Source organism: Oryzias latipes, chromosome 15, assembly GCF_002234675.1.
Source record: "Oryzias latipes chromosome 15, ASM223467v1".
Classification (NCBI taxonomy): domain Eukaryota; kingdom Metazoa; phylum Chordata; class Actinopteri; order Beloniformes; family Adrianichthyidae; genus Oryzias; species Oryzias latipes.
In genome coordinates, this window is record NC_019873.2 from 8461484 (window position 1) to 8486238 (window position 24755).

The 24755-nt window shown below is 40.4% G+C and overlaps 1 long non-coding RNA gene across 1 annotated transcript in view; it reads left to right on the top strand.

Annotated features, from left to right (window-relative positions):
- LOC110016490 overlaps nt 1–24354 on the top strand; it is an 82173-nt gene extending 57819 nt beyond the window's left edge. The window contains exons 2-4 of the long non-coding RNA XR_002291793.2: nt 19103–19242; nt 19751–20067; nt 24036–24354. This is a non-coding gene — a long non-coding RNA (uncharacterized LOC110016490). The remainder of the gene's footprint in view (nt 1–19102; nt 19243–19750; nt 20068–24035) is intronic.
- Nucleotides 24355–24755: the final 401 nt, after the last annotated feature.

Sequence of the window (24755 nt, forward strand, 5' to 3'; positions counted from 1 at the left end):
CTAAGAGGACATCTGCTGCTTGCTGGCAGTGATGTCCAAGCACCCCCCCTACCAAGGACCCTACATGTCTAAGGTGCAAATAAAACCGAAAGAGGGGGGGCCCACTCCATACGGCAACCATAGGAGGGCCAGCACACCTGTTGCTTGGCAGTGCCCCCCCCCCCCCCCCAAGGCGCATCGCAGGCTAAACCCCCCACCCCATCACCCTAATATGAGGTTATATGAGGAAGGGGGTGAGTTGGGGACAGCTGGTAGAGGGTCCCCCCCCCCCAGCAAAGGGGCCAGGCCCACCCAGCCCAGGGGCCCCACCCCCAGAGGCGCCGACACCCCAGGCCCGGCACCACCCACCCCACACAGAGAGAGAGGAGCCAGAAAGCGTCGCCCCCCCAGAAAAATTCATTAACAGAAATGTATTTTCTTAACAGGATCTGGATTCTGTTCTTGATATGAGACAATTTGTAGCACCCCTGCTTGGACACTTCAGATTTTCCATGTAGCTTTACTGCTACTGTTGAGGAAAGGTCCTGGCTCTCGTTTGCACATTTGTACCAATACTTAGTCTGTACTACCCAGCGATTAAAAAGTTGCGAGTGGGTTTAATGAAGGTTTCGTCCATATCGTTATTTGACTCCAATGCTTCTGACAGTGCAATCTGAAAAAAAGTGTGATGAACCTCAAAATGTACTCTTTAATGGATTTTTTTTGCTGCTCATAGCAGGTTACCAATGAACACTGTGATACAATGACCATAAGTACAGCTGGCAACATGACATAATTGGCTACAGCTCAATAATAGGTTTTGTAGCCTTCAGGTTTGTGGCCCTATGTCCAAGAGATTTGGGCGAGGAGATCAGTTCAGCTCTCAGCTGAAAAAACTAGTAAGTTGGAGAAAGAATTTAAAGAGAAATTCTTGACGACTCTAATGTCTTGAAGGGGCTACTTTAAGTGTGGCAGAGGAACTTATTGGACAGTAGACCATGGGTGAAAAAAAAGACAAATACCCCTCTGGGTTAAGAATGGGTCACTTCTCTCTTCTTTATTTCATAGCTTGCACTTTTTTCAATCCTTAAATAAATGATAAGGAAATAGCAAAATTGTTTTCTTTTTTTTTTTCTGTCTTCTATGTTTTTCTAAGACAGAACACATTTTGTTATATTTTTAAATTCTGATCAATTGTTAATGATTTCCTGTTTAAGATTTATTTTACTTTTAAATCATTTAAAGCGGACCAAAAGGTGTAATCCCAGAAGCACCTTTGGGAAATGAAACCTTTAAAAAAAACTAAAGAACAAGCAATGGTGGGAATCCCAGAATGGTGATTTACCTTTGTGGCCAAATGCATTTTTTGTTTTCACTGTAGTTTCATTTTCAATGTTAAGAAAATCTTTATTCCAAAAGGTAAATGTCAAAAAAGATTTAAAAGCTTTCAATTTTATAGAAAGGATTTCTCTTTGGTCCTTAAACTCTTTGTCTGCAGTGACAGCTTTTGTACTCAATGTCTTCTTGACCACAGGGTCATAAAAGCACCACCCTGGTAGGACTGCCAGTGCTGTGCATGATACATTGCTGTGTGTGTTTGTGTGTCAGCATGCAGGTGTACAGAATGTGTGAAAGATGAGCACTGACGACAGGCCATCCACCTTGCCCTTCGGCTATTTCTGTACTGTTCCGTTGGTTGCGTAATGATCTGGGAGATAGAGATCGCTCCGTTTGTTGTTTCTATCAGCCATAACTGGGCCTTGGTGCCAGAAGGTCAGGTGTACAGAATAAGAACAGGCTTACACAACACAGACACACCTTTGATGTAAAAAAGGGGATGTGCAAGCTTTTTTCAGTTGAAAGGCAGCACATGGTTTCAGACAAGAGAAATCCGGATGAGCAGAAGTGAGCTTGCTGTTTATCACTTCAGCAACTCCCAGTGTCAGACCAGTGTTTCATAAGAAATCACATATGCAGGTAAAAACAGTAATGATGTGTACGTTTTATAAATGGTTATTTTGATCTGGGTAATGGGACCTTTTTAGCTGTTAAGAGTCTGTTCTAAGCTTCTAACATGTAGTTTTCCTGTAGAGAAGATCCAATCTCTGTTTGATCTTAGGGGGTACAGAAAGTTTGGCTGGACATGAAGGTTGGATTGGTGCTATTGACCAGATGAAGATGTGGAGTTTTGCTGTATTGAACTGACACCAGGGACTGGCTCCTGGAGTTGCAGATAACAGAGGAATAATGCTACATTCATACTGGGCATGTGACACATGTTCTTGAATGCACTAAATGCCCATTCTTAAATCTGCATTTAGCATGGTGTTCACTCTGGACTATCGCTACTCACTACTAGCTCATGTCCGCCACCTACAATTGAATCGGTTAGTTCAAAAAGGGCCCAAGTCCAAGAGGTTTGTTTTTCCAGGAAATGATTTTAATTGCATAGCTTAAATGGAGGCTACACCAAATGATTAATACTTTACCCAGATTTAGCACCAGTTTATGCTATAATATGAAGCACCTCACTTTTATCATTTCAGAGGACTAGCAAACTAAAGTCTCTGGACTTGGGCCCTTCTTGAATTAAACAGGGGCGCTGCCATATTGGATAACTAGTGCTGCCATCTATGGGATAAAGCAAAATCCATGCAAGAGAGGCCCAAGTCCAGGAATCTTGCAGTTGATGCATTTTAAATGTCGAGCATAGTCAATACATTACAACAGACTTGGGACTTTTTTTCACATAATCAGATAGCTTTTCCCTTGAAGACGATAGAACATTTAATATCTCTATTTTGAAAAATTGTGGACTTGGGCCCCTTTTGAATAACTGATTCAATTGGAAAAGGCTTAGTGTGAAATGTAGAAGCAGTGCAAAACTCGGGAATTTTGCTGCAGGCTTTTTCTTTCACCTCGTGATTTCGATATTTAAAGACATAGTGGTATATAATTCCGACACAATCTGAAATAATTAATTTCTCCTCTTTAATCAATTTTCAAACGGTTGGCACTTCCAGGAAATAAGCAAATCTGAGTCCCTTATTGGGAAGTTTTACCTGTCTTAACTTGCAACATACATTCAATGACTGCGAGTTTTGTACATAGAGCCTAAAACTTGTCCCAAAAAATGTGCGTAGCTACACGTGAATGCAAGAGTTTTGATTGCAGAGGCCTGAAACGCTTCTAAACACGCATTTACGTTGACACTTTATTGAAAGCGGTTGCTTTAATGCGTGTTGTCGAGGGTTGTGTCAACATAGTTATAAACAGTTATCATTTTCACAGCACAGTAGGACGGGGAAGAACTAGGGGAGCCAGTTTAGCTCGTGCTGGTTTGCGGCGCCTTCCGTCTGTGAAACCAGGGTTTGAATCCAGGCTGCTCCCTATTCCCTTCTCTGCTTCTGTCCCGGTCCCGAGCCCGGATAAACTGAGAGGGTTGCGTCAGGAAGGGCATCCGGCGTAAAACATTGCCAAGTTAACCATGCGACTCATCCTAAAAAGTGAGGTTGTTTCGCTGTGGCGACCCCTGATGGGAAAAGCCGAAAGAGGAAGAAGAGTAGGACGGGGAAGAACTACATCATGTCCCATCATGCCATACAAATGGAAAATGTTTCTTTTCTACCGAAAGCTGTGATGTGGTCACACGCAGAAATATCAGTCTGTGTTCATGAGTAGAAGTCTGGTAATTTTCCTTTGTTGTGTTTACTGAATTTGACTTAGATGGAAAGCTTAAGGAGGAAGGCCTTTTTCTTTCCTGTGCTGAAAGTTTTCAGTGTGAGTTGCATTTTTGCATGGCCTATTTTTTTTGTTTCAGGGCTTCGTGTATCTGTTTTTGCACCTGTTAGGAACTATGAAAAAGGTTGGATTTGGCACCAAAATTGGCAAAAGGCGAGAAAATGTGTGCGGTCTTGGGAGGAATGCAGCAGGGATCCGGGAAAGAAATCGCAAAACATAAATAAACATCAAAGACAAATGAGATTTACCTGTTTGATCATTAGCTTTCTTCAAGTACTTCCCTTCCAACGAAGACCAACACAGGCGAGAAGGAAGATGTAGAGAGGAAGGAGGGCGAACAGAGGCAGAGCTGAGGGCAGAATGTCCACCAGGAATACAAGCGGTGCCTCGCCAAATACAAAAACTCTCTCGTCTTTCTTTATCCTTCTATTTTATTCTCTTTGTTAGAGGAACTCGCCGTACAGGACTTCAGAGGCGGCTACAATGAGCACATCAAAGCGTGCCGACAGATTGTGGCCCAACGGACAAACTCGGAGTGGGCATTCATTGCTTTGTTGAAAATTAAAGAAAAAAAAGCAGGAGAAAATGGGGAAATGAAAGGAACTTTTCCGTTGTTATTTTCGCCTGTTTCCTGTTTGTCCTCGCCTCGTGTTTTTGGAGGTGGGGGTCAGCCGAGCACCTTGTTTTTGTAGGACGCTTGTTTGGGGAGGTTTCCTTCCTCCCTTCTGTCTTTCGTTCTCACTCTCCATCTCTCCGCTCACCGACTCTTTGACAACCTCTCTTTGAGTTCAGCCCACATGGCTCTGGGCAAAAATCAATGCCCAAATGTGTCTTCAGCTGCTCTGCACTGGACTGATGAAGGTTAGAACGGAGAAAGAAAGACAGATGAGCAAATTCCACAGCCTCTAAGAAAGTCCAGCTGATTAGTCGGAAAAATATTCACAAAGAAGTACATCTGTTTACTGAAATAAGGGATGAATAAATATTTGACAAATGCTCTTTTGGCTCTCTTTTTTCTTCATTGCTGTCTGCCTCAGGTGCCTTTTTGGGTCCATGATGGAAGAGGAGAGGGCGGACTAATTGTGGAAAGGAATTAAAAATTATTGCCACAGGATTCATTCAGAGCTGCTTTCAATGACCAGCAGCCAGCATAGTGTGCTGCTGAGTTCACTGACCTCGAGTGGTGAATCTCAGACTCGTTATTGATTGCCATCACACTGCCTCATTGTTTCGGTGTCATGGCTAGGGCTCCTTTCTTGTTTAATTGTTTCTTGTTGAATTGTAAAGTAGTGAGTGGGAGGCAATTGAAAGAAGCTTTTAAACTGTTTGTGCTTTAACTAGCTACTTTAAGCAGGGGCCGAGGGGAGTGAGAAGGACACAATCTTTCTACTTCTGCTTCACTTCATTGTTGCATCTTCCATGGAAACCATCACAGACTTAAACCTAAAGTGCCTGATGATGGATTTTAATCAGTCCCAACCCCCTTCCCAACCATTTTCTTTACTTCTAACCAATGTTCCAACCATTCCAAAGTTCACATTTTAAAGAATTCAATATGCGTCTAAAAGCGTTTTGAGAACAATTTCTTTACACCATTATCACAGGAATATGGTGTCATTCATCCTGGCATCCCTCTAGGGCAAATTTCCAGCCCAATCTTTGTCTGAGAGTAGCCAACATCTCACAGCAGCACACCCTCCCTAGATCTGTTGCCTTCTTTGCTCACCGCACTGACCCTTTTAGAAATTCTGCAGAGACCACAGAGGCATGTTCGGACTTGAGATGCTCCGTGGATCTTTCGCTTCACGTCGACCTCTTGGCCTCCTCTCTCTGGTTTTGATCTCCCTCCCCCAGCTCCTCCGCACCCCGGAGGGTGTCAGCTCTGGCTGAAGAGGCTTCCAGGGGGCTTCAAGGGGCCTTTTCAATCCTTCATCCAGGTCTTAGTGTTCAAAGACCTTGGCCAGTCACCCGGCTGCACACACACACACACGCAAACTTCTAGAGAAGCCAACACTTTTATATATCTGTGCAGAAATGCACACAAGCTGCACTGCAAGACAAACAGAAACTAGTAAAAAGAAACCAGTATGAGTTCTGCATCTAAGACGTATCATCAATGTTAGTTAGATTATTATCACAAATAAAAGGGAGTTGGATCCATTTCTAGATTGTCTGCCCACTTCAGTCTTTCTTTAAGAATACTCTGGGTCATGTCAACACCACATTATCGCTGCTTCCACAATGTTGGATAAAGCTGCAGTGTTCCCTAATTTAACTCAGCCCTCTGGGACTACAACAGCCGAAGAGTAAATGCAGAAAGCAGATGTGCCTTCCACAAGAGGAAATAGTTCCTGGTCAATTAAGTGTAAAACCCCACAACGTAGCCACTAGTGATGGGGCAAGATGATGGGAAGGCTAAGACGGGTTTCAACAGCCATTTCTCTGAGAACATAAAGTGTGTGCAGAGCTGCTGACTGCTGGGAGGGTGATTTACGTGGCAATGGAGAGAACAAAGAAGGGAACTAGGAATTTAAAATCACAGTCCCACTCCGTTCATCTTTTGATCTACTGTAAAATGCTCCCAATGGCCTCTTAACTATCATTTTGTCCTGGAAAACCTGTGTTGTTTTCTAGGACATAGTTTCACCTCTGAGTTGTGAGCGCGACCGTCGCTAAAAGCTATGTCTATACACTCTACCACTAGTTTACAGCCCCTCACCAGGCCTGGATTTAACCAGCTCCACTATGGGATGCAGGTAGAATATCAGGAGGGACAAGTCTGGGTGTGCTGAGAGTTGGTGTCATATCCATCAAAGCCCCTAAAATGCAAAGAAAACCATGCTGTCACATGATTTCATCTATCCATCTATCTATTGATGTTCTCCTTTGATCTATTTCATATGTCGCATAAGTTTTATGTTGAATGCTCTTCCTAACACGACCCTCTGCATTTATCAGGCTTGGGACAGGCACAAACAGGATGCTTTGTGTTCTGTTGAGGCTACCTTAATGTTTTTTGTTTTTTTATGTATGTCTGTCTCTTTAGTTGTCCATCTGTCTGTTTTAGCCTTTTTTTTGTTGTCTATGTGTTTTGTTTTGTTTTTGGTGGTGTGTGAGTGGGGGGGGGGGGGGGTTCTGTTTGTTAAATTGTTTTTTTGGATATTTGTGCGCTTTTTGCGATTTCTGCGATTTTTGTTATCACATTATCTAAAGAGGCATTGCCCCCCTTGTCCATGCATAAATGCAGCCATGGCGAACTACATCAGAGCTATCCAGCAGTACAGCCTTAAGCCAGATGTCAGTTCGGACAAGGTAAAAAAAAAGTCATACATGGATGTATTTGTATACAAGTGGAGGCATCAGAATGGAGCACTCTTTTTCCAACCAATATTTTTGTCAGGTCCTGATTCACAACGGTTTGACTACAGAAATACTCAGAAATGAATACTTAGGCTTAATTTTCAGTGAAAATATTTTCTATCATCAGGAAAATGCCACAAAACTATGTTAAAAAACGCCAAAATCATAATTTTCAACAGAGCGTGAGTACATCTGAACGTGAAGCGGTGTGTGCATGGTTGTGTCCTTCCGTGGTACAGTGGGATAACTGTGTACACATGCTTTTGCAAGGCCTTATCTAGATGTCCTAGTTATCGATTGGGCTACATGGCAGATAAGAAAAAGATGAGTCCCCCCTTCCCACTCATCAGCATCCCTGCTTTCACCTTCTACCATCCCACCCAGCTCTCTGTGCTCTGCGTGATACTGATGAGGCGATTTAGGCACTTAACTGGAACCCATCTACATCACCATCATTTTGAAATAGACTGCAATTTCAAAGATAAACTCCACTTCAAACTGTTGGTTTTGTTTTGTTTTGTTTTGTATCAATATTACAAAATTGAAAAATTCCAAAACAGGCCCCTTAGAAATAGAAAATAAAAAATGCTGCCACATTGGCAGATTTTTTTTAAATAAGCAACAAAAATCTGCCAATAAGGTAAGAAAAGAATTCTTATTTTAAGAAAAAAATTCTTGTCCCTAAGACATGTTTGCTAAAACTAAGATTATTTTTCCATTGACAAACATTCTTGATGAGATTATTTTTCTTACAAGACAGAAAATAAGTCAAATTTTCTTGAAAAATTGTTTCTTTACTTTCATAAGATTCAGTTTTTGCAGAGTACAAAGCAGAGACTGAATTTGCCAGTGCATATGCCTGACTTCAAGACAAATTACCTTTTTACATTCGATATCAGACACAGTATCTCAGTGGCTACTTATTTATTAAGACAGAATGCTTTGCTTTATGATTTATTAATGCATTGCTAAGACTTACTTGTTTTTTTTTTATATATTTTATATTTTTTGTTTATTTGTTGCTTGAGAATACATTTGCTGGATAACATTCAGTAATCATGTATATAGTGTCTAAAAATGAAAACATTTTGTATAATTTGAAAATACTTCAGGTAGTACAAATCGAAAAGAGACTAATGGTGTTTGCTTGACTTTTTACAGTTTTAGGATAAGAAATAAACAGAATTAGATCTTTTTAAGATTTATTTCCACAATTCAGATCCTAAATGACACACAGAGATACAGAGATCTGAACAAATAACCATGAAGAAATTAAAAAATGCCACAATCCGTGACCCAAAGCAACATTCACTGGGCTAAAGTTAGCACCAGGTCAAGCAACAGGGTTACAGAACTCAGACTTTAACCTGAAAACAGTTCTGGGATTAGAAAGATGAGTGATTTCGTCAGAGTGAAACGCTGGAAGAATAGGTCTGTGCTACAGTGAGGAGGAGACAGGGCAGCAAAGGTCATCCAGAGAAACCAGCAGTAGCTATGCAATAGGATAGAATGGGAAATTTGACTTTCAAAATAAAAGGCAAAAAAAACCAAAAACAGAAACAAGCTGCCCCTGAGATTGCCATCCATTGTATAAATAAATAGGTTTTCCAGGAGTGGGTGTCCCAGCAGGTTCATTCTAATAAGGGTGGGCTTAATTTTTCTGTTTTTATTTTTTGGTTCAAGAGGTATTCCTGTGTTCTCCTTCACTCCACACTTTTTAATAGGTTCTCACATGAGAAGTTATGACCAAAGCATTACACGACTGCACACTGTCAATAGTTTGACCAGCGGACCAGATTTCCTCTGATCAGCTTCTATTTTCAGCTTTTCTGGAAGGGAAGCTGAGGGGAACCTGGTTCCCATGGAAGAAGACTCTACATCAGTTTTTCTAGTTGAAAAGTAACATTATCAAAACAGTAAAGTGAAATTTAAAAGAGGAATGGCATGAGCAGCATCGTTCACACCATTTTTAATGATATTAAGTTTTACTTTGCTAAAGACTAAAAACAAAAATGAACCTTCTGAGAGTTTGAAGAACATAGTTATGTTGCTAAATCAAAAACCTTGTAAGAAAGGCTTTGCCCGACACATCAAAATAATTTAGATGAGCCAGTATTTTTTTAAATAAATTTCTAATGGAATTATATGAACAAATAGAGCTCATTAGTATTTCAAGATACTGCTTTATGTTATGGTAAACAGGTGCCATGAAGACATAGACCGGCTGCGGCTCAGAGCAGACTGTCACATGTTTGGTTTTGACTTCTACAGTCTGAATGTCAAAGCTGGGTAAGATACTGATAAGTTGCCCCTAATGTGCTTTCTGCCAGGAGTAGTTTGAAGGATATAAAGGGCACTTGGGAGCCCAGAAGAAGTTTTAGCTTTGGTGTTGACATTCCAGTTCCGTAACTCTTTATGGCAGTTGTCCCCAACCTTTTTAAAGCCACGGACCGATATGACGTCATAAAACGTTTTCACGGCCCTGTCTTATAGATCTGGTATTGTAGCAATGCCACGATTAAGGAGGAGCAGGGACGTGACAAGTCCAACTGCGTGCTTTTATTTTGACACGCATGACATTGTACATCGCACAGATGTCATCTTCCGCTCCCCTTCTCTAACTCATGGTGCAAAAAACAAGTACTGTATATTACATGTAGCTTTCTTTATTTTGGAAGTCGAAGGCTTCTCATCTGTCTCCTGCCTTGGCGTTTTCCCCTTGGCAAGGAAACTTTCCAGATGTTTGATTTTTACTCATTTTGCTAGCTCCTGGGTTTTATTTTAGCGGTAACCTATCACATGACCGAGAAAAGCAGATGTAATGCAAGTTATTTATTCTTTCTGTGTGGCCCGTTTTAAATGACCCACAGACCGGTACCGGTCCATGGTCCGCGGGTTGGGAACTGCCGTTTATGAAATTAACATGATTCCAGTGGATTCTGAAGCAGAGAACAGCATCCTTGCGCTGATATGTAACACTGTACAGAAGTGTTTACGCAATCAATGCAAATCATCTGATTCTGTCGCAGAAAAAGTGAGTTTTTGCCGTTATGCAACACTTGATGTTAGGGATGTGTTCATGTTGTTGCAAAGCGGATATGAAAAGCAGCTTCTCTTCATGTTAGAATCCGCTGATTCCCAATGATCGCATAAACGGTCAAAGATTTACAGTGGGTCAAGGAGTGTGTTTGGTTTAGGTGTCACCGGCAACACCTCTGGTGTTAAAGGGTTAAGGAGGATTTTTATAGCCCTTCAAAGTTGTTACCAGATCAGAGAGCCTAAGACTTTATGAAACCTTTAAAAATAATTAACAGTAGGAGGATAATTGGAATTTACAAAAGCCTTGGAGCCAGGTTGGACCAATACCTTTGACACTTTGAAAATGCAGCAAACAGCAGATGCAAAAAATTGTTTTTTCCAAGGTCGAATCCAAATTCTACCCCTAACCATCCGGCTTCTCTGTACCCCTACTCTCTCCAAGTAGAGAGTTATGGTAAAATATTGTCTTCAAATTTGGATGTTTCTACCACTTTATGACATCGGCAAAAGTCGCCAGTTAGCGACATAGGTACTCGGAAAATACAGCAACATTAGTGTTTTAACTTTAAAATGTTATGCTACAACAAAAACTTCTGTGCCTCAGAGCACACCCATGTGGAAAAATTGTGTTTCTCTTCCACATCACAGCGTGATGCGGAACAACCTCCTAGCAGAGGCATAGCCAGCACCAAGTCGCTACAGATTTGTTTTCACATACCAGTACAGCTACAAATGCCACTATAACCGGATCAAAAAGGAGGAGCTAGAGGGGTATGGAAGCAATTCACAATTGGCTTCAGTTTTTGCTCTTAAAGTATATATTTCTGTTTTGTGCAATTTCCAGGTTTCAGGATTTGAGAGTCGTCAAACTTGACACTTGTAAAAAAACAAACGAAAAGTTCACACCCCTACAGCTTCCGTATGCCGCTACAATTGGAGCAATTGGGAAGAGCCAGAGGTGTAGGGAAAAAATGTGGCTTTGGCCCAAATCAACTATTAGCACGTTGTGTAATATTAAGGGGGTGCATGTTAAGCTCTTCCTGTGTAATGTTAAACTTTAAACAAGTATGTCAGATACCCTCTTTTTAAAAGGTTACTGAGCACAGATAAAGCATGTATACTCTTCCATATTTACCATCAACTCATTCAAACACCATTCTAAAAACTATCGGGTAAGTGCAAAAATGTGGTGCATGTCATTTTGGGTGTGGTCATAGAATGAGGCTACAGAAGTTTTTTATTGTTTTGCACAAATGACTGGTTTGAAAAGTTTTTGTCTTTATCACATCATCACATCAATGATGTGATAATTTGATAATGTTCTGTGTCCAATCACAAAATGATTGTGATTCATGCATTGAGAGCGTGAACAATTTTTTTATTTATTTTAATCTCTTCTGACATGGCCTCCACATGCATGGACATCACATTTTGGGTTATATTACTACAGTAGTTAATTCTGTTGTGTGTTGAGGGTTAGCACAAGTATTAACTTGATCCTTAAGAGGGAAAATCATGGGCAACGAGTTTGAAGCCAGTTTGGTTCTCAAGGTAATCACTTGGTGGCTTGTCACACAACGTTGGTGCTCTTTCAGTTCAATCTGAAACTTAAAAACAGAAATTAATATTGTCAGTCAAAAAACATTTTAAATACACCCGATTGGATTTAAATGTAAGACAAATACTTTGAGGGACTTTTTTTCATAAACTCATGTTTTATATACTATAATCTAAATCAAACTCAAATGGGGGTGTTCCTTGTTTGTTTCTGCATGAGCCTTCTGAGAAAGATTGATGCTTGTAAATGTCAGACCTGGCCAGAATGGGGTTGACTACCGATCTGGAAAACTGATTTCTAATCAGCCCAAAACAAATGGGTGATGTCACAGTCCCACTGCCCATCTATTAATACAGTTGTTAGTTTAAAGAACAGCAGATCTGGTGTCAGCCGCTCCTGTTTTCCTGCAATAACTAGTAAAAAAATACCAAACCAGATGTTCTCTTTCATTATTCGCCTTATGTATTTAACCTCTTACCACCTGATGTCCATAAAAAAAGGATAAAACATGATAACAAAACAGAAAGAGATGGTCAAGAAGAAAAAAGAAGAAACTAAAGAAGAGATGAGGGCAGCTAAGACATCTAGAAATAGCAAAGTAAAATAGTGGTTTTCGAACACACCATCCTTGTCAAAACTGTGCACGTGTGCCAGGCGGGCATGAGGCACTAACTGAGCCAGTCCCCTTGGCTTCCACATGATAGATGCCCAGGGTTGAATTTGCATATGCTATGCAGGGCATCTCTTTCTCTTTTTTCATTGTTTTTAATCAGAGGCGAATGTCAACAGAATAAATGAAGTTGCGCAGTGAAGTGAAATTTTTATCACATCGGCGGTGGTTGCGTGTGTGTGTATGCAAAGAAGGGAGAGTAGGGTGGAGGGGGGGCATTATTATGATGATGCCACCACACGCACCTCCCACCCCACCCAACACACACATCCCCTCCCACCTCCATTCATCACAGGCCATATTGAGGGAGTGAAATTCAGTGGCAGTGCCGGTAATCAATGGAAGGGCTCCATATGGCGAGGATCAAAGGTGTCACATAGTGTGTGGTTCTGCTTTATTGCCAGCCAGCACTGTTAATTGGACAACAAGATCAGAGGCAATATTAAAATCCAATTAAATTGATATGAACAGATTGCCAAGTGATGTACACTAATGTATAATTGAGTATCAAGCAAATGCGAGTGGCCCGTCTCGAGCGGCGAGCTGCTGAATAAATGATGGGCGAGGCGTAGAGGACAGAAACAAGTTTGCACATTAGACACACTCCACTCCCCTTCGTTTCTCCTTCTCCTTCCCTCCATCACTCTTTGGGCTTTATGATGAGAAGGGACATAGGTTTTTGTTTTTTTGCGTTTTTTTTTTCTTCTTCCATCCCCCTTCTTTTTGGAACCAGCTCTGGTTCCTAAAGGGGCATTTTTGTCTTGCATGTTGAGACCAAAGCAGTGGAAGTTAGCGGATGTGTGTGGGCATGACGAGGACAGAAAAGCTTAAGCGTTTGTGCATGAAAAAAAGAAAAAAAAAGGGCAAGAGCTGGGGTGTAACAGTTTAAATAGCTTAATTCCATCACACACGTGTGACTTTAATGTGAGTTTAATAAAATCTAAATGATTTATCGCCTTTTTTTTGCTGGAGCTAAAGCAAGTGCATGTTGTGGCTCCTTGGCTAATCAGGCATAAACACGGTCACCCTTCCTCATGTCGGTTGAAAGGCTCTACGATCCTTCGAAAAAGAAATGAGTGAGGAGACGAGCCAAGATGCTCTGACACTCACACACCATCCAGGCTGAGTCCAAGGTGACGTTTCCTGATAAACGTTAACTTGGACTGTTGCCCAAAGTAATCAAAGTTCATCTCGACCCATTTATATATTAATTGAATATTTTTTAGCCTTGGTTAAAGCATGGAGCTGCTGTGCTCATTCATGACATTGGAAGGCCGATAAGAAGATTTCCATTTCAAATTTTAATGATGTTTTGGTTCTAATGATCGCCCCCTGTTTTGGGGCTAATTATTTATTTCTGTTGTTTTGGTTGTGGTCCAGCATATGCTGTGTCTGTTGTTATGTCCCCCGGCCCACCTCCCCCCTCTTTTTCTTGCAATAAGCTGGTCTCTTTAATTAAGCGGGCAAGGGGCTCATTAGCTGCCATGGCGATGGGGTGACATGATGTGCCCGTCTCAGTTCCCGCCGGCGATGCCCGGACGGAGTTCCAGGGGAGCAGGTGCTGACAAGGTCGCCATGGCACCGTGCCATCTGGACCAGCGCTCAGGCCCCACTGCAGCATGGCTCTTTGTAGCCGTGGATGGGCTAATGCCATCCACCAACAACCCTGACTCAAAGAGATCAAAACAGCACTCCGGCTCTTAGGAGATCTGTGGACTTAACAACCACTAAAACAAAGGCGCAATAATTGGTTTTGGCGCAATCTGTCCTTGGTTTGCCACTCTGGGGGCTGTCTGCTTATTGAGTGTGTTTGGAACAGAAGGCACAATTGAAGGTTTTCTTCATTTTGTCATCATGCACCTCAATTTGCATGACATAGACAGCTATGGTAAACACTAAGAACAAACCTTAATGCAAAGATTACGGTCATAAACAGCTCTCTAAAAATAATAAACATCCCTTATGTTGACCTTGGAAGGCTGTCAGCTTTTTTCTCTCTCTCTGAGTTGAAAGAGAGGCTGGGGTCTTTGTTTTCAGGAGATTTTTCTTTCTGCAGGTCCTGATAACCTGCTGGACTCATTCTTTTATGGTTTACAGAATAAGCATTGGATACCCCATGCAGGTAAAGTTTATTCTTTTTTTTTCAAGGATATATAAAAGTCTTGATCTTACAGTGTTACTCTAGATTTAAAAAAGAAATTATACTTCTCCATTTGTTCATGAAATAAAGAAAAACAAATTGCTTGTCTTTTTTTATGATCCTAAACTCTGGGTTTACTATTAGGCCAAATCCAAATTTCTCACCTACTCCTACAGCTTCTCCCCCTACATTTATCCCTTCAAGGGGAGTAATATGGAAAACGTAGTGTTCATATTCGGCCGTTATACCGCTCAATTACATCATCACAAATAGAGACAATAGAGAAAATGCTTCACAACTTCCACTTTCTAACTTTAAAAAATCATGCAGAAAATTAAAGCCAGTACTTACATTTAATTGTAAATGTTTGTGCTTCAGAGCGCACCACGTGAAAAAAATAGTCAGTATGGCTCCTTAAAAAAAACACTTTCGGACAGCACTAAAACTCCAAATGCCCCAACAATTGGAGGGAGCCAGAAGGATAGAGAATTCATTTAGATTTGGCCATAGTTTTTGTTCTAAAAAAGAATATCCCAACTTGTTGTTTTTCCACTTGCTGCCTGCTCCAATTAAATGACTTTGGTAAAGTTATTACAGATTCTGACTTCCACCTTAATAATAACAAGAAGAAGAAACGAAAAGTATTTTTCATTATCCTCATGTAGTCTGAAAGCAGTTCTTGCTGAGTTGCTTTCAGTTAAAATAGTTTACATATTTGTTGGTATATAAAACAGAAATATATATAAAACAGGAATATGAGTGAAATGATTTCTATGGTTAAAAACTTAAATCAATCGCCAGAATTTCTTCATCTCTTATTTTCAGCACTGAAAAGTGACAAGTTGGGCTCACCCAAAGCGTCAATATGTGACGTGGAGGGAGTCCCTGCCCTGTATCCACATATGAGGAGTTTGGGTGAGAACGTGTTGGTGTAAAAAGCAGCTCATAGAAATTCTGCTAAATGTATTTTTCAAACAAAATCCTTTGATGCATGAAAATATGACTTCTTTTTTTTTAAATCATATTGTCGGTATAAGGCACATTTAAAAGCTTTCATTTGTTCAAATAATGTAATGGTTGTATAGGTTAATGTGGTCACCAATGTTAAAGTGTTTGAGAGGTACATGCCACTCTTTCAAAATGTTTGGTTTGGGTGTTATTGTGAATTCACTGATGTGTAGTGGGGCGGCCGTGGTGCAGCGGTAGGGCGGTCGTCCCATGATCGTAAGGTTGCAGGTTCGATTCCCGCCTTGCACGCCCATGAGTCGAAGTGTCCTTGGGCAAGACACTGAACCCCACCTTGCCTCTGGTGGTAGGCGGGCGCCTGTGTTTGGCAGCGGAGCGACCACCAGTGTGTGACTGTGTGTGTGAATGTGTGTGTGACTGGGTGAATGGGTCTGTGACTGTAAAGCGCTTTGTCCTTGTAGGAAGAAAGGCGCTATATAAGTATACGCCATTTAGTGGTGTCAGACTGAGTCTGATTTTTTTTACGTTTTACTCACATATTTCAGAGCATAATCACAGTAACGTTTGTTTTGGTGGTATTAGTCTGTTTTTTTACATGTTGCAAACAAGGTTGAAAGGTATAGGAGTTGTAAATATGCTAATACGGCTAATGCTTCTAACATAGCTGACATGCATGGATTGTCTTACAAACATGTTCTAGAGCTAATTCTGGGAACGGAGTTGATTGACTGACTGACGGATTTATCTCTGACTCTTTTGTCTCACCTAATGCACCTTAGATTTTGGTGTTCCTTCTATATGAATCACAATAAAAATGTAAATTGATCATTTAGTCATGGTGCACCTTATAACCTGGTGCACCCTTTAGTATAGAAAAAAACAATACTAAAGAGTTAGGAAATGTCTGTGTTGGTTCATTTTAGTCCTTTTAGACAGTTGTTTGTTTTCTTTTACAAGCAGAAAAAGATACAAAAGACATGACTTAGTTTGCATGTCTGCATGACCATCCTGCATCACTGCAACTCTGACCATCAATGTTACACGCAAGAAAATTGAGTCTTATTCATTGTTGCCATCAACATATGCCTCTGAAAATGATGAGAATGCTCACCATGGTGGGAATCAGGGCTGGTAATGAATCATCTTCTTTAACCTACTGTACAGTCTGTCATGAATTTGGTTAGTCAGTGTGGTCTAGAAATTCGGCAGAGGGGTTACACTTCCCTCCTAATGTTGGTCTGGCATCCCTGCGTTCCCTCACAGCAGCAGAATGTCGCACGCTCGGACGGATTCAACTCTGGGGCTCATGATCACGAGACGTGCACACACTCAAAGAGTCTGTAACGAAGAAGGAAAGCCATACTTACACAGTGGTCATCCCCCCTTTCCCTCCTGCCCCACATCATTTAACGACCTCTGTGGCCTCTTTTCCGGAGGCCTCTGCTGTCATTAAGCGGTCGAACTTTTGGGCTTTGCTTAAAGAGTAAAGTTCGTTTATTGTCCAACAGCTAAACATGTTCAGGATCTTAAATGTTTTTGTTGTTGAATATGGCTGTTGATATGTGCTTAAGGAAAGTGCAGATGTTTATTTTTGAAATTTCTCTGAGGTTGCTTTGTGGTCACCCATGTGGTGCAGGGCCATACATGAAAGAAGATGCAGGATTGAAATGCAGTGATGCCAAGAACTTTCTTAAATATGTGTAAAAAAAATCTGTGGGATGATAATGGACTGCAGATTTAACAATATTTACTGAGTGGAGAAAAACGTTATCATTCTTTTTATTATTTTTTTATTTTGGCAATTCATGCTGAAATTACATCTTAATATTTATGATTAGTTGACAAACCAGAGTGAAAAAAACCAACTTTAATCTGTAGTGTAAATTTTAGAAACAGTCTTCCTAATAATTAAAAGTCAACTACCTCTTAATGTACTTTGAAACTTAGACTGTAGCATTTAAGGCTAAACTGCTATTTCCGTTTACAGAGATAAACACAGCAAAGTCAATGGGATTTTCTTGAAGTCTCCTAATTTAATCCGCCAGTCTCTAATCTGGTGTGAACCCCTAAATCCCTCTGTGCACAAAAGCTGATCGACATAATCTCGGGTGCAGGAAAGTGGCTATACGAGCCCACTTGGTACAGAAAGACAAAGTAATATAACCTTCACATTATCTTGCACTATTAATGTTATTCTAAGGTTTGTTTGTTTTTTTACTGGGGGGGGGGTCAGTCATTCACTCTGGCTCCCAGTCTTAAAGTAAACTTCCAAAATGAAAAAGAAAAAAAAATAATCCAATTAGAATTGATCATGTAAGGACATTGAGTGAAAGTGCTGCTACCACAACATCCTTAAAGGTTTAGTATTTTTTTTTTCAATTTGACACAGAAAGAACTTTGACATTTTCCTTGACTTCCATCCCCTTTGTTGCAATAAGCTTCACAATGTGAACAAAGTTAGTGATTTAATCCATAGTTTGTGTGTGTGAATGGGTAGAAGAATAGGTGGTAAATGAATGGAAGACTGATGGATGAAAAAAAGAGACATGGGGTGACCTCTTCCCATGGTGAAGCTGTGACCCTGAAACTGACTCACACCCCTGAGCACCTTTGACTTTGTTTCTGTGCAACTTCCTGTAGTGAAGTTTACCTTAGTGAGGTCTTCTCTGACCTTTTCTTTCAGCCATCTTATTACATGGGTTTTTCTCGGCCAAAAGCACATTTTAGTGCAGGACATTCATGACCTGTTTGCTGTCAAAGCTTTAAATAAAAAAAAGGAAAATAATAATATTACTAATTATGTTGGTACTTTTGTTGTAAAAATGTGAACAAGTCCTGTTCCCATTATCTTTTGATCTACTGAAAAGCATTGGTCTTTTAATGATGAATATGCTATTTTTTCACCAACACCAAAAAACGTGTCATTTTCTTAGAACATCAGACTCTCATCAGACTTATAACCAGACGCCTCAGAGTTGTGGGCGGTACTGTTGGCGTGGAAAATCCCGCCCCCCTTCCCCTCCTTTGTTAAATAGATGGAGGGAGTTTGGGTACTTCCTGGACCACTGTTCCCCAACCTTTTTGTGGCTGCGGACTGATAAACCCCTGAGGATTTTACAGCGGCCCGGCAGAAAGGGGTGGGGGTTAATTTTGATCTGATTTTAAAAAGAAAAAAGAAACCTCTGATCATCACAAAAAACAAATCTTTTGATAATAATAATAATAATAATAATAATAATAATAATAATAACAGATAACAGCAGTGGAACATCAATCTCCAGTAACATATTCTGTCAATGAATGTTGTGAGTACTATGTAAACAGGCTCCGTGTGTGGGAAATCACCTGTTGCAATAAATCCATATTTTAAGCAGGACTCCTAGGGGCCTACTGTTGGTTTTGTTTTTTGTCTTGAAGTCGTAGCCCATTCTTCCATCTGTTCTTCTGTCCCTGAACTAATCCCTTATCCATTTGCAAGGAAACATTCCACATACAACTTTTCTCGTGTTGCACGCCGCCGAACTACTTTTAGCCCTCAAGTGACTGAAATGTAACCAACAGATTCCTTTGGATTTTCAAATACAATTTTTTTCAGAAAAAAAGATCATTCAAATGTAGTCATTTTTCCTCCTCTGACCAAACTTTGCAGCTCAAGTGATCGAAGGTGTAGCTGAGAGTAACCATCCATCCATCCATCCATGCATCCATCTTCTTCCACTCATCCGGGAGCGGGTCGCGGGGTCAGCTGTCTAAAAAAAGATGTCCAGACTTCCATCTCCCCAGATTTCAGTAACACTTTATATTAAGATTCCTTAACAAGCTTTGTTAAGGCATTAACAAGCATTATAATAGAATTTTTAGAGTGTTAGTAAGACATTTATTAGTACAATAAGTCTAACAAGGTTTATTAAATTACTCAGTTAACACATTTACGAGCATTATTATTAGGATGTTTTAAGATGCTAATGATGCATTTATTGGCATTATAGATGCCTGACAAATTTGTCAGTGTTAATAAGCTTAATAAGATTTATTAACAACCTTTTTTAAAAAATTAAGAAGTATTATTATTGTTTGGGGTTCTAGTAAGACATTTATAAGAATTGTAGATGTCTCACACAAGCCCAAGTGTTCATAAGCTTATGTTTTATTAACTAACTTAACAAATCAATAGGCTTTATTAATGTGTAAGATGCTAGTAAGATATATATTAGCATTATAGATGTCTTGCAAATACCTAAAAGTGTTAATAAGATTTTTTAACGTCTAAAGTCAGACCATTGTGTCATGGCTACAGAACACTTTTCGACCCAGGCGCTGGAACCCGGAAGAAACACAGAGATGGACGAGCGTGGCAGGTAAGATGTTTTAATAATCAGGTAGTTGAGAGATCGAGAGCAGGATCCTGGATTCCCAAACATGCGAAGAACAGACTTCGGTGGCGTCACTGGTGGATTCTTCTGCAGGCCTTCGGCAGGAGTCGTTGTCGTCGGTGGGGGTCCGAGAGATGAGAGGAGATAGCAGAGGCTCGAGGTGTAACCAGCAGGAGAAGACAGAGAAGGTTCCGGACTGAGGCTGATTCTGGTGACCACTTGTGGCTATGGATTCCTGGAGGTAAGTAGAGACAGAAGTTAGGCGCAGGCTTGACGTAACAAGCTAACATGAACGAGACGTGATGACCAACTATGCACCATCAGGGGCAACGGACTGGCGAAGAATGATGATCCTGGAGCTCCTTAAGAAGGCAGGTGAGGCGATGAGGTTAGTGGTCGCAGCTGGGATGAATCAGGAGCCAAGCGGAGAGGAAAGGGGGAGGAGTCTGACAGAGGCACCATATCACATTGTCTTCAAAATCCATATAACTAAACTGCTTATAAGCTTAACAAATGTATTAATTAACTTTGTTAACAGTTTATAAGTTGCTTTGCAGCACCTCATCTAAAGTGAGGACGGTTTTTACCACAAACAACCACAAAGCATAAAGCTTGTAAAAAGAACGTTATAACATTAAAACAGACTAAACATACAAAAATCTTTCTGTAAAAGAAATATAATTTATTTCAGACAAATAAAAAAAAAACACATAGGGACCGGTGTTGGATGACACTAGCATCATAACTAATAAGGATAAAGTATTCGCATCTATCCTGAGTGACACATTTTTTGCAAATCCTATCACCAGGAGACAGTTCGCTGGATTCAATCCCAACTGCATTCAACCACTGTTGCATTGCTTCCAAGTCCACTGGAAAGTTGCACAAGCCAGTAATTTTTGAAAACCGAAGGCAATAAACCTACAGGAGCCATGCAAAAGCTAACATGCTAACGACTTTGAACGTTTTTCTTTTTTTTTTTTTAAACAGCATTTTTTTCATCTGGTTTGATTAACAATTTGAATTATGAAATACACAGAAATGGAATCTTATATCACGGTGTATCAGAATGACCCAAATGCAGGACTAGACTACAAGGTTGAGGGAAGATCCAGAGACCTTTTAACAGAAAACACCACACTAGGTGGGACATTTTCAAAAACATACAGGACTCGAAAACAGTATGACTCAGGTAAGGAAACCAGGATAAACAGACTGAACTAAAGCAACACTCCAACACAGAGAGCAGAAGAGGACACACTTAAATAGAGTTTAAACAAATGAACCTTAAGTGCAGACATCTGTGCACCACTCATGGCGAGCCACAGGAGAGGGGGCGGAGCCCTTCAGGAGAACCCACACACAACCTGCACACAAAGCACAACAGGTAAAACACAACAGAACTGAAGATTGTGACATTTTAAGATTAATTTTCTGTATATATGTCCTCCATCATGAGTAAAATACCATGTGAAAAACACCAAAAACACAATTTTCGTTGAAGTGGGTCTCTAATTTCCTTAAGATATGTACAAAAGCTTTAGACTATAAAATATGTATATGAATAAATGCTAAGTGCATTGTTTTGGTGAACTCTAAACATATTGTTCCTCCCTGTGATTTGCATGACACTCGGATGGTTGCCACTGCAAAATGTTACATTTTGATTTTTTTTTTTGTCTAAAATGAGCTATTGGTGAGTTTCATGGGACGACTGATAAAAAGTTAAATATATCAGAAAGTTGGCCGACAAGTAAATTAAATAAAAAGTGCCATTCCAGAACCTTTATAAGAAAATGTTGTTGGATATCTTTTAACACTTTTTTTTTAAATTTCATTCATTGCTGATAACTTGCTGAGAACTAAAGACACAACAAAATTAAAATATAACCAACTTATAAGAACCAAAAATGTGAGAATCATCTGAGTTCTAGAAACACATTTTAATGCTTATTTGCAACTTTGAAATTGAGACCCAAAATTAAGCTTTTAAAATTAAGCCAATTTATGTTGACTTTTATTTTGTCAGTAAATAAATCAGTTAAAAGCCATATTTTTGTCATGAGCATAGAATTAGTGATTGCTTTTTGCTGAATCTTAAATTAAGTCTTCCAAAGCCAGAATAAGAGCCTGTGGATATCCTGATAATTGCAGTTCTGCATGAAGAAGACAGCAAAGAGGAAGAAGTGCTGACTTAATAAAGAAAAAAAAAAAAGAATAGAAAAACTCTTACCTTATCCCCCACCTGCAGGGACACCTAGGGCAGACAGAGGAGCCTGTGCCGTCCTTTCAAACACTAAGACATGAAACGCTGTGCTGTTAGAGCAGGTGCCCCTCCAGTGGTGGGACCCTAAGCACACTAACCTCATATCGAAGCTTGGCATGTAGCGGAGCAGCCACAGAGAGGGGGCATTAATTATTTAGGAGCTTACGGTAACAAGCTGCAAGAGCTGGAGATGGCCCATTGTAAAAGAGACTAGCCTCCCATGTCCTGTTGTCTGTTGTTAACCCAGTTTTTCTCTTCTTCTTCATTGTCTCACTGCTTATGAGGAGGAAATATGCTTTTCGACATTACTCTCTTTTAAACACAATGTCCCAAATACAACTTTGAAACACAGATTAAAACCATTTTCGGACAGGATGTAGAAAATATGTGGCAATTGAAGGCACGTTGAAACTTAGTCCAGGTAAAACTTTTATGAATCAGGGACTCAGCTTTGGTAGTGACATATGGATAATACACAGAAGAGCCACCTCATTGATAATTGATCACAAAGAAGAAATTACTAAGTTTGTGCCCAACCAGAATTCTATGACACCAAGTCTTTAATACATCGGAATAGAGCTGGGAATGAAAAAGCCTGGAGCGAAATTCATGCGATTTACACCACTTTGACATTTTGAACCAAGCCTCTTCAACTGCAGGTGGCAGACGTGCTAGTAAACTGTAGAAGAAGAAAAGGAGGAAGAAGAAGCCCCTCCCTGCTTTTCCAATGTGAACACGCATTCATGAACGTGCTCCAAGTGCCCGGTGTGTACATAGCTTTAGGAACCACTCTGTATTTAAGGTCATATCTGAATTGCATGCTCATTAAACCTCTGGTCATTGCTCACTTTTCCTAATTATGTCTGAATTGAATGTGGATGATTTTTACTTTCGCTCTGGACAAGACTTTTTTCTGTTTTAAATTTAACTTTGACTACTTATGACATTTTAGGAACAAAGTAAATTTAACTTGACCGTACCATACTGTCCTGGATTATGATTATTTAGCTGGAGTTGGATTATAATTGATAATATAAAAACTGGCAATCTAATCCTGTTTCTGAATGATGTAGAAAATATACTCCTTTATTAATTTCTGGATTGGTTCCTGCCCTGCACACTATGTCCGAAAGTCTTTGGGCAAGACTGAACCCCACATTGCTCCTGGTGGTTATTGGATGGCGCCTGTGTTATTTTTTGATTGTATAGTTTAGAAGAAACACTGGGGAGTTTTGTCCTGGTTAATGCAGAGATGCTTGGTTGAGTTGTATCCCAAGTAACCATTACAACCTGCCTTTTAGATCCCATTCCCACTTTACTTTTTAAAACATTTTATGGATTCTTTGAGTCAGAGCTTTTAAATATAGTAAACTGCTCTTTTCAGAAGGGGCTCTTCCCCTCTGCCTGTAAGACGGTGGTGATGAGGCCTCTTCTGAAGAAGAGTCAATTAGACCCAAAAACAAGGGTCTAACTATAGACCTGTATCCAACTTACCATTTACCATAAAATTATAGAAAAAAGTGTCGCTACTCAACTCCATGAGTTTTTAATTACACAAAAAGTTTAGAGAAATATCAGTCTGGTTTTAGGACAAACCATAGTACAGAGATGGCTCTTTCAAAAATCGTTAATGATCTTAGAGTAAACTACGAATCACAGAAACTTTCTGTTCTGGTGCTACTGGATCTCAGTGTCGCTTATGGTACAGTAGATCACCAGATACTTGTCATGGTGCCTCTGTCAGACTCCTCCCCTCTCTGCTTGGTTCCTGATGCTACTCAGCTGCGACCACTTACCTCATCACCTGCCTGTCTTCTTAAGAAGCCCCTGGACCAGTATTCATCGCCAGTCCGTTGCCCCTGATGGTGCATAGTATTGTTGTCATGTTCATAGCTCTCGTTATTAAGCCTTGGTCTAAGTCTCGCTCTCTACCTTGTTCCCAGGAATTCATAAACACGAGTGGTCGCCTGAGTCTTCTTCACCCACGGATCCAAGCCACAGCATTCCCTCCTGTCACGCCTAGAGCCTCTGCCGTAACTCTAGAGACACCACGAGCCTCTGCCGACCCACCAGTGACGCCACGGGCCACCGGACCGAACCATCCTCGCCGCGGGTTCCTCCAAGGACGTCAACTCCCCCAAGAACAATCCACAAACCAAGAATCAATATTAAAACCTTCTTTCATTCCACCACGTACTCACCTGTGTTTCTTCCGGGTTCCAGCGTCTGGGTCTATTCGTTACGCTCGTCATGACAATACTATTAGACAGACTTAGGAGTCTAGTGGGCCTCTCTTGTGGGCCTCTCTGGAAATGTTCTTAAGTGGTTTTACTCTTACCTTACAGAGTGACACTTTTATTTAAGTATGGCTACGTGCTCTTCAAGAATCCATTAAAATAAGTTGTGGGGTTCCCCAAGGGTCTATTTTAGGGCAAGTACTTTTTAATTTATATATGTTGCCTCCTGGGGATGTCATCAGGAGACATGGCGTTGACTTTCACAGCTATGCTGATGACACACAGCTTTACATTGCCGTGTCTCCTGATGACCTTGAACCTTTTAATACTCTTTTAAACTGTATTTTAGATATAAAGTCATCGATGGCATAAAACTTCCTACACCTTAACCAGGACAAAACTGAAGTTTTAATCGGTTCTGAAGAC